A 16886-nucleotide genomic window follows, 5' to 3' on the forward strand; every position below is an offset into this window, starting at 1 on the left:
AAGAGGATAAAAAAGTTTGATGGGCGGAGTGCTTCTTTAATGATGTCGTGTATGCTGAGAAATATAGAATGATAATCATCCATCATGCAACAACTGCTCCAATGTCATTAAGAACTATCTTCCACGTATATAAAAACAAGGAAACCAGGAAGTGATTAGATGGATCCCACAGGAAATTGATTTTAACATCATTAAGTTTATATGGGATTACATGAAAAGCCTGAAGGATTTGGAAAAACCTACATCCACAAAAGATATGTAGTTAGTTCTCCAAGATGTTTGGAGCTACCTCCCTGTTGAGTTCCTTCAAAAATTGTGTGTTAGTGCATGTACAAAAATTGATACTTTTAAGCTGTTTTGAAGGCAGTTACACAAAATGTCGATTTGATTTAAATTTCTCTTTTGTTCCATCACTTTGCCTTTTGTTAATTGCTAAAAGTAATATGTATATATTAAATGAATTAAAATATATAAAGTAAATTATATACAGTACACACACATATAATTAGCATTTAAATGCATACATTTGTCTCATTACAATACATGAATGCTTCTCATAAACCACCAAGAAGCAACTCTAGGAAACAACTAATGTTTTCATATCACTTTAACCATTATCACCACAGCCTAATTTCCTTTACACAATTTTGATCGGCAGTAAAAATGAGTTCTGGCCACTGGATTGTAGGATATGAGGTTGCTGACATACCGAATTATGGGAAGTAGCAGGAAAATGATTACATAACTTTTGACTTATATAATTGAAATATACAAAATATTTTGTGGGAGTTTGTTTTTCATAAAGATACATAAAAATTATGTTCTTGGGTACAAACAACAATTCCAATTTGGTTTCGATATAAGAGAAATAGGGTTTGCTTTCAGGATAGAGTGACTAAACCACACTACTCAAGAAAGGTTCAACAAAGATTTTTAATACATGAAAACTGTTTATTATCTCATAGTCTTACCATATTATAAATGTCACTAATTTACTTTTTTTTTTTTTTTTTTAATTCACAGAATAGTGCACAAAAGTCTTCAAAATGTCTGTACAAGATCGATTTCAGGAAAATTTGCGTGGAGAATAAAACTGATCCCGGCAATTTTTTTCTTCAAAAATCATATAATATTATAAAATTCCTCCTTTTTGTTTTCATTGCTTGCTGCTCACAGTTGTGACCTAATAAAGAGATAAAACACACATATGGTAAATGTTAGGTTATGCAAATAAATTGTTTTATTTCTTTTATGAGAAACGTATAATTGTCTTTCATAATTTTCAAAGAAACTGATATACGGAATGCATCACCTATTCCATGCAAATCTTTTCAACATTTATTGCTCACTAAATACTTTTACCAAATACCAATCACTGTGTTCAAAACCAGAATTTGTAAACCAAATAATTTACTAACATTACAATGGTATAAAATAACAAAAGGTGTAATACTCAGCTTACCAATCTCTTGCTACACCTCTACCAATCCTTCTGTGATGCCCCAGGGTCCTAGTTGTCACAGTGGCATTGCTTTCCTCATAGGGAGAGTAATGTCACTCTTGGAAGCGATGGAAGATACCACTTAACAGGTAATTAGCACATACAACACCATTCTGACTCCAGGCCAGAAGGGCAGCTCTACACCCGACTTCAGGGGAGCTGCTCTCTCTGGTTGGGAGGAGGAGATAGTTGCTAGGCAGTTGCTAGGCAGTTAGGAAGAGATAGAAAGTTGGTGCCGGACAGTAGACTGGAGCAGTCTGAGGCAGAAGGACGAGTGTGGGGCCGTACAGCCTAAAGTGCTGCAGCCCCTGGATAGTGAGATACAGAAGGAAGAATAGCCTTTAGCTAACGTGACAGAGAGCAATGCACAGGAGAGTGACAGCAAGGGAGAATAGCTGCGACTTGGCTAGATCCCTGATAGAGCACAGATACCAGTAACCGGAAGACCGAGGTTGTGTCATACTCTAGGAGGCACAGCAGAAACCGGTAGGACACCTAGACTACACAGAACCTGTCCGCCCTAATTCCTAGGAGACACAGTGACACATAGAGCCTGGGTCATAAGAGAGACCCTATAAAAAGGCTCGAGTCACCTGTCATACAGGTTTGTGTCCCACTTCAATAAAGGACAGAGATAACTGAGATGACCTTTCTAAGAAGCCATAGGCAGTAAGGGACTATAATATCATCACACTAAGAGGTGCCCTGGACTGTGGCTGCTTGCTACCATCAGTAAACCAGGTAAAAAGACTGCACAACTGCATCCTTCGTTCTATACTGCACCTCTCACCATCCTCCATCTATTCACCGGGAGCCCTGGGGACCTACTTCACCTGTGGGAAGTTATACCATCTGGCTGTCCCAGATGACCCCTTTTAGCAGCGTTGGTCATCCCTGATCGAATACCACAGGTGGCTTCACGAACGTTCTTTATTTCAAAAACTCCTTTAAAGACCATCCCTTTAACATGGGTGCCCAGGGCCACGGGCTTTGCTCACCTTCGATTTTGGGTGTGACAGGTTCCCTTTAACCCATTTCTGACATTAGACGTACTATACCGTTGAGGTGGGGTGGGCCCGTATGACCACTGACGGGATAGTAAGTCATATGCGATCGGCTGCACTCACGGGGGGAGCGTGGCCGATCGCAGCGGGGTGTCAGCTGACTATCGCAGCTGACATCCGGCACTATGTGCCAGGAGCGGTCACGGACCGCCCCGGCACATTAACCCCAGCACACTGTGATCAAACATGATCACAGTGTTCCGGCGGTATATAATAATAATAATAATAATTTTTATTTATATAGCGCCAACATATTCCGCAGCGCTTTACAAATTATAGAGGGGACTTGTACATACAATAGACATTACAGCATAACAGAAATACAGTTCAAAACAGATACCAAGAGGAGTGAGGGCCCTGCTGCTCGTAAGCTTACAAACTATGAGGAAAAGGGGAGACACGAGAGGTGGATGGTAACAATTGCTATAGTTATTCGGACCAGCCATAGTGTAAGGCTTGGGTGTTCATGTAAAGCTGCATGAACCAGTTAATTAATTTTTTTTTTTTTTTTTTTTTAATATAGGCCACACAGGGATCGTTAGGTTAATGCATTGAGGCGGTAGGCCAGTCTGAACAAATGAGTTTTTAGGGCACGCTTAAAACTGTGGGGATTGGGGATTAATCGTATTATCCTAGGTAGTGCATTCCAAAGAATCGGCGCAGCACGTGTAAAGTCTTGGAGACGGGAGTGGGAGGTTCTGATTATTGAGGATGCTAACCTGAGGTCATCAGCGGAGCGGAGGGCACGGGTAGGGTGGTAGACTGAGACCAGAGAGGAGATGTAGGGTGGTGCTGAGCCATGGAGTGCTTTGTGGATGAGGGTAGTAGTTTTGTACTGGATTCTTGAGTGGATGGGTAACCAGTGTAATGACTGGCACAAGGTAGAGGCATCGGTGTAACGGTTGGTGAGGAATATGATCCTGGCAGCAGCATTCAGGACAGATTGGAGCGGGGAGAGTTTGGTAAGAGGGAGGCCGATTAGTAGAGAGTTACAATAGTCCAGACGAGAATGAATAAGTGAAACAGTAAGAGTTTTTGCAGAGTCGAAAGTAAGAAAAGGGCGAATTCTAGAAATGTTTTTGAGATGCAGGTAAGAAGAGCGAGCCAGTGATCGGATGTGGGGGGTGAATGAAAGGTCAGAATCAAGGATGACCCCAAGGCAGCGGGCATGTTGCTTTGGAGTAATGGTGGAACCGCAAACGGAGATGGCAATGTCAGGCAAAGGTAGGTTAGTAGAGGGAGAAAACACGAGGAGTTCAGTTTTTGACAGGTTTAGTTTCAGATAGAGGGAGGACATGATGCTAGAGACAGCGGTAAGACAATCACTGGTGTTTTCTAATAAGGCAGGCGTGAGATCAGGAGAAGAAGTGTATAGTTGGGTGTCGTCAGCATAGAGATGGTACTGGAAGCCAAATCTACTGATTGTTTGTCCAATAGGGGCAGTATACAAAGAGAAGAGGAGGGGGCCTAGGACTGATCCTTGAGGAACCCCAACAGTAAGGGGAAGGTGAGAGGAGGAGGAACCAGCGAAACATACAGTGAAGGATCGGTCAGAGAGATAGGAGGAGAACCAGGAGAGAACGGTGTCCTTGAGGCCGATGGAGCGGAGCATAGTGAGGAGGAGCTGATGATCCACAGTATCAAATGCTGCAGAGAGATCCAAGAGAATTAGCATGGAGTAGTGACCATTAGATTTAGCTGTTAGTAGGTCATTAGAGACTTTAGTGAGGGCAGTTTCAGTAGAGTGTAAAGAGCGGAAACCAGATTGAAGAGGGTCGAGAAGAGAGTTATCTGAGAGATAGCGGGTAAGACGGGAGTGGACCAGGCGTTCGAGGAGTTTAGAGATGAAGGGAAGATTAGAGACAGGTCTATAATTAGCGGCACAGTTTTGGTCGAGGGATGGTTTTTTAAGTAATGGATGTATGATGGCATGCTTAAATGAGGAGGGAAAAATACCGGAAGTGAGGGAAAGGTTGAATATTTTTGTTAGGTGAGAGGTGACAGCCGGGGAAAGGGACTGGAGGAAATGTGACGGAATGGGGTCACTGGTGCAAGTGGTCGGGCGAGAAGATGCAAGGAGCCTGCTTACTTCTTCTTCTGTAACTGGTTCAAAGTCAGAGAGTGAACTAGATGCAGTGGGGGAGGGAGGACAGTGCATGGTATGAAGAGATTGGGAGATGATTTCCTGTCGAATATGGTCAATTTTTTCTTTGAAGTAATTGGCCAGATCGTCAGCACGGAGATCCGTGGTTGGGGCCTGCGCTCTTGGGTTGAGTAGGGACTGGAACGTGTCAAAGAGACGTTTAGGGTTATTGGACAGGGAGGTGATGAGGGTGTTGAAGTAGGTTTGTTTGGAGAGGTGAAGGGCAGAATTGTATGTCTTTAGCATGAACTTATAATGGATGAAATCTTCGGGTAGATTAGATTTTCTCCACAGACGTTCTGCGCACCTGGAGCACCGCTGCAGGAAACGTGTTTGCAGCGTGTGCCACGGTTGTTGCCGTCTGTGCCGAGTTGTTTTATGTATAGGAGGAGCAGCTTCATCCAGGGCACTTTGCAGGGTTTCATTGTAATGCTTCAGAGCAGAATCAGGACATGAGATGGAGGAGATTGGGGCCAATGAGGACTGCAAGTTCTTCATAAGTTCCTGGGTGTTAATGGCCTGTATGTTTCTATAAGTGTGGAAAGTGGGGGTGACCTGAGCGGGATGGCAGTTCTTGATAGAGAATGAAAGAAGGTGGTGGTCAGAGAGTGGGAGAGGGGAGTTTGTGAAATCATCCACTGAGCAAAGCCGGGAGAAGACCAAGTCAAGGGAGTTTCCATCTTCATGTGTTGGCGAGTTAGTATGCTGCGAGAGGCCGAAAGAGGAGGTTAGAGCCAAAAGGTGAGAAGCAGATGGGGAGAGGGGAGAGGCAATAGGGATGTTGAAATCACCCATGATAAGGGTGGGGGTGTCACAGGAAAGAAAGTGTGAAAGCCAGGTGGCAAAGTGATCCAGGAACTGATGAGAGGGGCCGGGAGGACGATACACCACCACCACTCGCATGGAGAAGGGGACGTAGAGTCTGACCACATGGACCTCAAAGGAAGGGAAGACAAGTGAGGGTACTTGGGGGATAACTTGGAAAGTACATTTTGGTGAAAGGAGCAGACCAACGCCTCCACCTGCTCTGTTGTCCGATCTTGGGGTATGAGAAAAGTGTAGTGCACCATATGAAAGAGCAGCAGCAGCGGTGGTGTCTGACTGCTGGATCCAGGTTTCAGTAAGAGCCAGGAGGTTAAGAGAATTAGAAAGGAAGAAGTCATGGATGAAGGAGAGTTTATTACACACAGAGCGAGAATTCCAAAGGGCACAATTCAAAGAGACAGAAGGCATGCAGGGAATATTAATAAGGTTAGAGGGGTTATAGGAAAGCATCGCGCAGGGAAGGGGCTCTGTTGTGAATTCCGCTCTTGGGCTCCCTACGGTGGTTGGGTTGTAAGTGGCACTTTTGTGAGTTCTGCTCTTGGGCTCCCTCTTGTGGTTTCTAGTGGTATGGCTGCTCCTTGGAGTTAGCTGTCATCAGCTGCCTCCACTTATCGTCTCTTCTGCTCCGCTATTTAAGTCTGGCTCTTTCTTCAGCCTGTGCTACTTGTCTATGTTTCCTGGCTGGATTCACATCTCTGCTTGAATTCTCCTGGTTTCCTAACCAGTTCTGCAAAGATAAGTTCTGGCTTTGCTCATTTCAGTCCACATGTTGTGGATTTATTGTTCTGTGCATTCTATATTTGTCCAGCTTGTCAGTATGGATTATTTCTGTTAGCTGGAAGCTCTGGGAAGCAGATTTACCCTCCACACCTTTAGTCAGGTGTGGAGATTTTGTAAGCTCTGTGTGGATAGTTTTGTAGTTTTTATACTGACCGCACAGTATCCTTTCCTGTCCTATCTATCAAGCTAGACTGGCCTCCTATGCTAAAATCTGATTTCATTTCTGCGTATGTTATTTTCCACTCCTCTCACCATCAATATTTGTGGGGGCTATCTTTCCTTTGGGGATTTTCTCTGAGGCAAGATAGGTTTCCTGTTTCCATCTTTAGGGGAAGTTAGATCTTAGGCTGTGACGAGGGGTCTAGGGAGCGTCAAGTACCCCCCACGGCTATTTTTAGTTGCGCTGCTAGGTTCAGGGTTTGCGGTCAGTACAGATACCACCTCCTTCAGAGCTTGTCTCATGTTGTTCCTAAACCACCAGATCATAACAGGGCTCCCTGCGGGCTTCCCTGAGACCCCCGGAGCAACGCGAAAAAAAACAATAAAAGTACACATATTTAGCATCACCGCGTCGATAACGACCCAGCCTATAAAACTGTCCCACTAGTTAACTCCTTCAGTGAACACCGTAAAAAAATAAATAAAAACAAGGCAAAAAACAACGCTTTATTATCATACCGCCAAACAAAAAGTGGACTAACACGCAATCAAAATGACGGATATAAATAACCATGGTACCGCTGAAAACGACATCTTGACCCGCAAAAAACGAGCTGCCATACACCATCATCAGCAAAAAAATAAAAAAGTTATAGTCCTCAGAATAAAGCAATGCAAAAATAATTATTTTTTCTATAAAATAGTTTTTATCGTAAAAAAGCGCCAAAACATAAAAAAAGATATAAATGAGGTATCGCTATAATCGTACTGACGCGAAAAATAAAACTGCTTTATCCATTTTACCAAACATGGAACGGTATAAACGCCTCCCCCAAAAGAAATTCATGAATAGCTGGTTTTTGGTCATTCTGCCTCACAAAAAGATCGGAATAAAAAGCGATAAAAAAAGTCACGTGCCCGAAATGTTACCAATAAAAAATGTCAACTCGTCCCGCAAAAAACAAGACCTCACATGACTCTGCGGACCAAAATATGGAAAAATTATAGCTCCCAAAATGTGATAACGCAAAAAAATATTTTTTTGCAATAAAAAGCGTCTTTCAGTATGTGACGGCTGCCAATCATAAAAATCCGCTAAAAAACCTGCTATAAAAGTAAATCAAACCCCCCTTCATCACCCCCTTAGTTAGGGAAAAAATAAAAAAATTAAAAAAATGTATTTATTTCCATTTTCCCATTAGGGTTAGGGTTGGGGTTAGGGATAGGGTTAGGGCTAGGGTTAGGGTTAGGGCTAGGGCTAAGGTTAGGGTTAGGGTTAGGGTTAGGGCTAGGGCTAGAGCTGGGGTTGGGGCTAGGGTTAAGGCTACAGTTAGGGTTGGGGCTAAAGTTAGGGTTAGTGTTTGGATTACATTTACGGTTAGGAATAGGGTTGGGATTAGGGTTAGGGTTGTGTCAAGCTTAGGGGTGTGGTTAGGATTACCATTGGGATTAGGGTTAGGGAAGTGTTTGGATTAGAGTTTCAGTTCTAATTGGGGGGTTTCCACTATTAGGCACATCAGGGGCTCTCCAAACACGGCATGGCGTCCGATCTCAGTTCCAGCCAATTCTGCATTGAAAAAGTAAAACAGTGCTCCTTCCCTTCCGAGCTCTCCCGTGCGCCCAAACAGTGGTTTACCCCAACATATGGGGTATCAGCGTACTCAGGACACATTTGACAACAACTTTTGGGGTCCAATTTCTCCTGTTACCCTTGGGAAAATACAAAACTGGGGGCTAACAATAATTTTTGTGGAAAAAAATGATTTTTTATTTTCACAGCTATGCGTTATAAACTGTAGTGAAACACTTGGGGGTTCAAAGTTCTCACAACACATCTAGAAAAGTTCCTTGGGGGGTCTAGTTTCCAATATGGGGTCACTTGTGGGGGGTTTCTACTGTTTAGTTACATCAGGGGCTCTGCAAATGCAATGTGACGCCTGCAGACCAACCCATCTAAGTCTGCATTCCAAATGATGCTCCTTCCCTTCTGAGCTCTATCATGCGCTCAAACGGTGGTTCCCCCCACATATGGGGTATTAGCATACTAAGGACAAATTGAACAACAACTTTTGGGGTCCAATTTTTTCTGTTACCCTTGAAAAAATACAAAACTGGGGGCTAATATATAATTTTTGTGGAAAAAAAAAAGATTTTTTATTTTCTCGGCTCTGCGTTATAAACTGTAGTGAAACACTTGGGGGTTCAAAGCTCTCATAACACATCTAGATGAGTTCCAAAGGGGGTCTACTTTCCAAAATGGTGTCACTTGTGGGGGGATTCAATGTTTAGGCACATCAGTGGCTCTCTAAACGCAACATGGCGTCCCATCTCAATTCCTGTCAATTTTGCATTGAAAAGTCAAATGGCGCTCCTTCCCTTCCGAGCTCTTCCATGCACCCAAACAGTGGTTTACCCCCACATATGGGGTATCAGCGTACTCAGGACAAATTGTACAACAACTTTAGGGGTCCAATTTTTTCTCTTACCCTTGGGAAAATAAAAAATTGGGGGCAAAAATATCATTTTTGTGAAAAAATATGATTTTTTATTTTTACGGCTCTGCATTATAAACTTCTGTGAATCACTAAATGGGTCAAAGTGCTCACCACTAGTGTTGAGCGATACCTTCCGATATTTGAAAGTATCGGTATCGGATGGTATCGGCCGATATCCAAAAAATATCGGATATCGCCGATACCGATACCCGATACCAATGCAAGTCAATGGGACACAAATATCGGAAGGTATCCTGGATGGTTCCCAGGGTCTGAAGGAGAGGAAACTCTCCTTCAGGCCTTGGGATCCATATTAATGTAAAAAATAAAGAATAAAAATAAAAAATATGGATATACTCACCCTCTGACGAACCCTGGCTGTCACCGCTGCGAACGTCTGCCTCCGTTCATAAGAATGCTGAGAGTGAAGGACCTTCGATGACGTCGCGGTCAGGTGACAGGTCACCTGACCGCTCACGTGTCCGCAACGTCATCGAAGGTCCTTCACTCTCTGCATTCTCAGGGACGGAGGCAGACGCTCGCAGCGGTGACAGCCAGGGTTCGCCGGAGGGGTGAGTATATCCATATTTTTTATTTTTATTCTTTATTTTTTACATGAATATGGATCCCAGAGCCTGAAGGAGAGCTTCCTCTCCTTCAGACCCTGGGAACCATACGCATCGCACACGCCGATTCCGATATCACAAAAATATTGGAACTCGGTATCTCGGTATCGGAATTCCGATACTTGCAGTATCGGAATGTTCAACACTACTCACCACACATCTAGATAAGTTCCTTAGGGGGTCTACTTTCCAAAATGGTGTCACTTGTGGTGGGTTTCAATGTTTAGGCACATCAGGGGCTCTCCAAACGCAACATGGCGTCCCATCTCAATTCCAGTGAATTTTGCATTGAAAAGTCAAACAGCGCTCCTTCCCTTCCGAGCTCTGCCATGCGCCCAAACAGTGGTTTACCCCCACATGTGGGGTATCGTCGTACTCAGAACAAATGGCACAACAATTTTGGGGTTCAATTTCTTCTCTTACCCTTGAGAAAATAAAACAAATTGGAGCTGAAGTAATTTTTTTGTAAAAAAAAGTTAAATGGCGCTCCTTCACTTCCGAGCTCTGCCATGCGCCCAAACAGTAGTTTACCCTCACATATGGGGTATCGGCGTACTTATGACAAATTGTGCAACAACTTTTGGGCCGATTAATTCCTGTTACCCTGGGTAAAATAAAACAAATTGGAGCTGAATTAAATTTTTTGTGAAAAAAAGTTAAATGTTCATTTTTATTTAAACATTCCAAAAATTCCTGTAAAACACCTGAAGGGTTAATAAACTTCTTGAATGTGATTTTGAGTACCTTGAGCGGTGCAGTTTTTAGAATGGTGTCACACTTGGTTATTTTCTATCATATAGACCCCTCAAAATGACTTCAAATGAGATGTGGTCCCTAAAATAAAATGGTGTTGTAAAAATGAGAAATTGCTGGTCAACTTTTAACCCTTATAACTCCCGAACAAAAAAAATTTTTGGTTCCAAAATTGTGCTGATGTAAAGTAGACATGTGGGAAATGTTAATTATTAAGTATTTTGTGTGACATATCTCTGTGATTTAATTGCATAAAAATTCAAAGTTGAAAAATTGCGAAATTTTCAAAATTTATGCCAAATTTCAGCTTTTTCACAAATAAACGCAGGTAATATAAAAAAAATTTTACAACTATCATGAAGTACAATATGTCATGAGAAAACAATGTCAGAATCACTGGGATCCGTTGAAGCGTTCCAGAGTTATAACCTCATAAAGGGACTGTGGTCAGAATTGTAAAAATTGGCCCGGTCATTAATGTGCAAACCACCCTTGGGGGTAAAGGGGTTAAGGAATTTCCAAGAGAATAAACAAATTCTGATAAGTTAAGAACCAAGAGAAGAACAGAACCTATATAATTTAGCGTTCATTATATTTCATCTAAAAAGCTCAAACATTTATAAACATATAGGGCAGTGTCACCCATAATTGTGGTTTCACAATATAAGAACAGTAAGCTTTACACAACATATTGTCTCTGTGTTCAGATTTCATATGAAAGTAAAAAAAAAGGACATACAGAATTCATATCAAAGTAAAAAAGGACATATAGATTGCATATTAAATCAACATAGGAAAAGGGGAAAAGGATTTACTCAGTGCTCACCAGAGGATCACAGGACCACTGGTGCCAGGTTCAATGTGGCTGGAGTCCACTTGTAAATGCAGGCAAAGGGAAAAAAAACAGCACCAGGTGATTTCCATAAAAATTCAAATTTTTACCTTTTATTTATTTAATCCATTGCTTGCAAAAAGTTAAAAGTTCACGAAGTCCGAAACTCATCAGGCATGCAAGGGGATGTTTTGCCCCTTGACATTTAATGACACGTATGTTTTTAATCTTTTGCATGTAATGGATTAAATAAAAAGATAAAAATTTTAATTTTTATGGAAATCACCTGATGCTGTTTTTTTCTCTTTGCTAGATTCCATATTAACCCCTTTACCCCGAGGGTGGTTTGCACGTTAATGACCAGGACAATTTTTACTATTCTGACCACTGTCCTTTTATGAGGTAATAACTCTGGAATGCTTCAATGGATCCCGGTGATTCTGAGAATCTATTTTCATGGCATATTATACTTCATGATAGTAGTAAAATTTCTTTGATATGACTTGTGTTTATTTGAGAAAAAAACTGACTTTTGGCAAAAAATTTTGAAAGTTTCCAACTTTGAATTTTCATGCCTTTTAATCACAGAGATATGTCACAGAAAATACTTAACAAGTAACATTTCCCACATGTCTACTTTACATCAGTACAATTTTTGAACACATTTTTTTGTTGTTGCTAGAAAGTTGTTGTGTTGTTGAAAACACGGATACGTGTCCGCTTTTCTCTGGCAGCACGGTCCGCAAAGCATCCCGCACACGTGCACACAGAGAACAGTGTGCACTCTCCTCCATGTGCACATACCGCTGTAGGAGAGACAGCGCTACAGTAAGCGCTGTCCCCTGGGGGATGGGAGGCGGGAGGTTACCCCAAACTTTATTTTTAACAAAAAAAACACCTTGATTTTTCATTCCTTCTCTCCAGCGAACGCTGCTGGGGAGAAGGAATGAATGCTGGCTTCAGCACCAAAAGCAGGAGACAGCGCTTAACTGTAGCGCTGTCTCCTGCACGGTCCGTGTGGTCCTCAGTCGGCACACGGGCAGCACACGGCTGCCGCACGTGTGCCACACTGATGTGCCACGTGAGCACACGGACATGGATAACTCCGGTACCGATGTCTCCGGTACTGAAATTATCTGGACGTGTGAAACCGGCCTTATATTGATCTCGTAACGTTGACATCAGAAAGCACTTGACATGTTCCTCTAAAGCAGTGGTGTACCATGCTGAATGCCCATGTGGCCAAATTTACTTTGGGTTGATAACACGGGAACTGAGAGTTAGGTTCAGGGAATACATCCGGGATATAGGAAAGGCTGCAGTACTAGAAGACGTCTCCCTTTTAAAGACCTTACCTCCACATTTTAAATGTTTCCATGATTGTAATCCTAAAGGTTTGAGAACTAAAGGACTCGCTCTAGTCAATCTGGGCTTTGCAGGGGGAGATACAGCAAGAATCCTAGCACAATTGGAAAGTAAGTGGATCTACAGATTAGGTACCCTTAATCCTCAGGGTCTGAATGAGAGCTTTTGTTTTGCTGAATATCATGTATTTTTAGGTGAGGGGATTGTTTTATAGTTTTTCTATGTTATTTATAGTATGTTTTCTGTACTCTCTGATATTGATGTTTTTATTTTGTTGTATTTTTTTAGTTAATATATTTTGGTGGCTTTCATCGGGATGAGAATCTTCCCTTTGCAAAATGGCTGGACATCATCAAATTTTGGCTTATCAGTAGCACTCTGTTTCACTTTGGACAATTCAGTATTATGATTTTTTCAGTACAATATGACTGTACACCAACAATGTTTCATGCACTTCACAGCACTTTTTTTCACCTAGAACAATTTATTAATTGGATATCATATACCTTTATTCAATGAATCATGAGAAAAATTGCATTATCAATTAGTGCCTATGAATTCTATGCACCTTTTGAATAATTATTAAATTATGGTTATAAGTTATATGCCTCTTTTTCAAATTTTGCAAGAGACTCTAACTTTGTTAAGAGACTATTTAATAGCTCTGTTACTACTGAATATATTATTTATAGAGATAAACGTGATTATCAATGGATGTCTATTTATTTAATGTTAGAGAAAATAGATCTGTTGATTATTTGTTATTTTTTTATATTAGTAAGGAATTATTTAACCCCTTAATCCCATATGACGTACTATCCCGTCAAGGTGACCTGGGACTTAATTCCCAGTGATGGGAAAGTATGTCATACGCGATCGGCCGCACTCACGGGGGGAGCACGGCCAATCGCGGCCGGGAGTCAGCTGACTATCGCAGCTGACATCCGGCACTATGTGCCAGGAGCGGTCTCGGATCGCTGCCGGCACATTAACCCCCAGCACACCACGATCAAACATGATCGCAGTGTTCCAGGGGCATAGGAAAGCATCGCACAGGGAGGGGGCTCCCTGCGGGCTTCCCTGAGACGATCGGTACAAGGCGATGTGCTCACCTTGTACCGAGCGTCTCCTCCCTGTAGGCCCTGGATCCAAAATGGCCACGGGGCTACTTCCGGGTCCTGCAGGGAGTACTTCGGGTCCAGAGCAGGCTCTGGTAACCAAGCAGCAGGGCACGCCAGATCGCTGATCTGACACAGTGCTCTGCAAAGTGTCAGATGAGCGATCTGTCACTATACAGTGATGTCCCACCTGGGACAAAGTAGAAAAGTAAAAAAAAATTTTTTTAGATATGTAAAAAAAATTTTTTTTTTTTTAAAATTCCTAAATAAAGAAAAAAATATATTTAATGTTCCCATAAATACATTTCTTTATAAAAAAAAAAAAACAATAAAAGTACACATATTTAGTATCACCGCGTCTGTAACAACCTGACCTATAAAACTGTCCCACTAGTTAACCCATTCAGTGAACATCTTAAAAAAAAAATAATAAAACCGAGGCAAAACACAATGCTTTATTATCATACCGCCGAACAAAAAGTGGAATAACACGCGATCAAAAAGACGGATATAAATAACCATGGTACCGCTGAAAACGACATCTTGTTTCGCAAAAAATGAGCCACCATACAGCATCATCAGCGAAAAGATAAAAAGTTACAGTCCTCAGAATAAAGCGATGCAAAATAATTATTTTTTCTATAAAATAGTTTTTATCGTATAAAAAATGATATAAATGAGGTATTGCTGTAAACGTACTGACCCAAAGAATAAAACTGCTTTATCCATTTTACCAAACGCAGAACGGTATAAACGCCCCCCCCCCAAAAGGAATTCATGAATAGCTGGTTTTTGATCATTCTGCCTCACAAAAATCAGAATACAAAGCGATGAAAAAATGTCAAGTGCCCGAAAATGTTACCAATAAAAATTACAACTCGTCCCACAAAAAACACAAGACCTCACATGACTCTGTGGACCAAAATATGGAAAAATTATGGGACTCAAAATGTGGTAACGCAAAAAATATTTTTTGCAATAAAAAGCGTCTTTTAGTGTGTGACGGCTGCCAATCATAAAAATCCGCTAGAAAACCCGCTAGAAAAGTAAATCAAACCCCCTTCATCACCCCTTAGTTAAAAAATAAAAAATGTATTTACTTCCATTTTCCCATTAGGGTTAGGGATAGGGTTAGGGTTAGGGCTAGGGTTAGGGCTAGGGTTAGGGTTAGGGATAGGGTTGGGGCTAGGGTTGGGGCTAGGGTTGGGATTAAGGTTGAGGCTAAAGTTAGGGTTTGGGCTAAAGTTAGGGTTGGGGCTAAAGTTAGGGTTGGGGCTAAAGTCATGGTTAGGGTTGAGGCTAAAGTTAGGGTTGGGGCTAAAGTTAGGGTTGGGGCTAAAGTTAGGGATAGGGTTACATTTATGGTTGGGATTAGGGGAGTGTCAGGGTTAGGGGTGTAATTAGGGTTATGGTTGGGATTAGGGGTGTGTTGGGGTTAGGGTTTCAGTTAGAATTGGGGGTTTCCACTGTTTAGGCACATCAGGGCTCTCCAAACGCGACACGGCGTCCGATCTCAATTCCAGCCAATTCTGCATTGAAAAAGTAAAACAGTGGTCCTTCCCTTCCAAGCTCTTTCGTGTGCCCAAACAGGGGTGTACACCAACATATGCGGTATCAGCATACTCAGGACAAATTGGACAACAACTAATGGGGTCCAATTTCTCGTTAGCCTTGGGAAAATAAAAATTTGGGGAACTTAAAAAAAATTTTTTGTTGGAAAAAATTAATTTTTATTTTCACGACTCTGCGTTATAAACTGTAGTGAAACACTTGGGGGTTCAAAGCCGACAAAAAACATCTAGATAAGTTCCTTGGGGGGTCTAGTTTCCAATATGGTATCACTTGTGGGGGGTTTCTACTGTTTAGGTGCATCAGGGGCTCTGCAAATGCATCGTGACGCCTGCAGACCAATCCATCTAAGTCTGCATTCCAAATGGCGCTCCTTCCCTTCCGAGCTCTGCCATGTGCACAAACGGTGGTTCCCCCCCCCCCACATATGGAGTATCAGCGTACTCAGGACAAATTGGACAACATATTTTTGGGGTCCAATGTCTCCTGTTACCCTTGGAAAAATACAAAACTGGGGGCTAAAAAATAATTTTTGTGGAAAAAAATGATTTTTTATTTTCACGGCTCTGCGTTAAAAACTGTAGTGAAACACTTGGGGGTTCAAAGTTTTCACAACACATCTAGATAAGTTCTTTGGGGGGTCTGGTTTCCAAAATAGTGTCATTTCTGGGGGATATCTACTGTTTAGGTGCATCAGGGGCTTTGCAAATGCAACGAGATGCCTGCAGACCAATCCATCTAAGTCTGCATTGCAAATGGCGCTCCTTCCCTTCCGAGCTCTGCCATGCGCACAAACAATGGTTCCCCCCACAAATGGGGTATCAGCGTACTCAGGACAAATTGAACAACAACTTTTGGGGTCCAATTTCTCCTGTTACCCTTGGGAAAATACAAAACTGGGGGCTAAAATATAATTTTTGTAGAAAACAAAATAATTTTTATTTTCACGGCTCTGCATTATAAACTGTAGTGAAACACTTGGGGGTTCAAAGCTGTCAAAACACAGCTAGATAAGTTCCTTAGGGGGTCTTCTTTCCAAAATGGTGTCACTTGTGGCGGGTTTCAATGTTTAGGCACATCAGGGGCTCTCCAAATGTAACATGGCGTCCCATCTCAATTCCAGTGAATTTTGCATTGAAAAGTCAAACGGCGCTCCTTCCCTTCCGAGCTCTGCCATGCGCCCAAACAGTGGTTTACCCCCACATGTGGGGAATCGTCGTACTCAGAACAAATGGCACAACAATTTTGGGGTTAAATTTCCTCTCTTACCCTTGAGAAAATAAAACAAATTGGAGCTGAAGTAAATTTTTTGTAAAAAAAAGTTAAATGTTAATTTTTTTTAAAACATTCCAAAAATTCCTGTAAAACACCTGAAAGGTTAATAAACTTCTTGAATGTGCTTTTGAGCACCTTGAGGGGTGCAGTTTTTAGAATGGTGTCACACTTGGTTATTTTCTATCATATAGACCCCTCAAAATGACTTCAAATGTGATGTGGTCCCTAACAAATATTGGTGTTGTAAAAATGAGAAATTGCTGGTCAACTTTTAACCCTTATAACTCCCTAACAACAAAAATTTGGTTCCAAAATTGTGCTGATGTAAAGTAGACATGTGGGAAATGTTACTAATTAATTATATTACATGACATATCTCTG

General features: G+C 41.8%; 1 long non-coding RNA gene across 1 annotated transcript in view; it reads right to left on the reverse strand.

Annotated features, from left to right (window-relative positions):
• Positions 1-945: 945 nt before the first annotated feature.
• The window catches only part of LOC138643608 (uncharacterized), a 100876-nt gene continuing 84935 nt past the window's right edge, over positions 946-16886 (reverse strand). Inside the window, exon 3 of the long non-coding RNA XR_011314212.1 lies at positions 946-1183. This is a non-coding gene — a long non-coding RNA (uncharacterized lncRNA). The remainder of the gene's footprint in view (positions 1184-16886) is intronic.

The sequence above is a fragment of the Ranitomeya imitator genome, chromosome 6, assembly GCF_032444005.1.
Source record: "Ranitomeya imitator isolate aRanImi1 chromosome 6, aRanImi1.pri, whole genome shotgun sequence".
In the NCBI taxonomy this organism is placed as follows: Eukaryota; Metazoa; Chordata; class Amphibia; order Anura; family Dendrobatidae; genus Ranitomeya; species Ranitomeya imitator.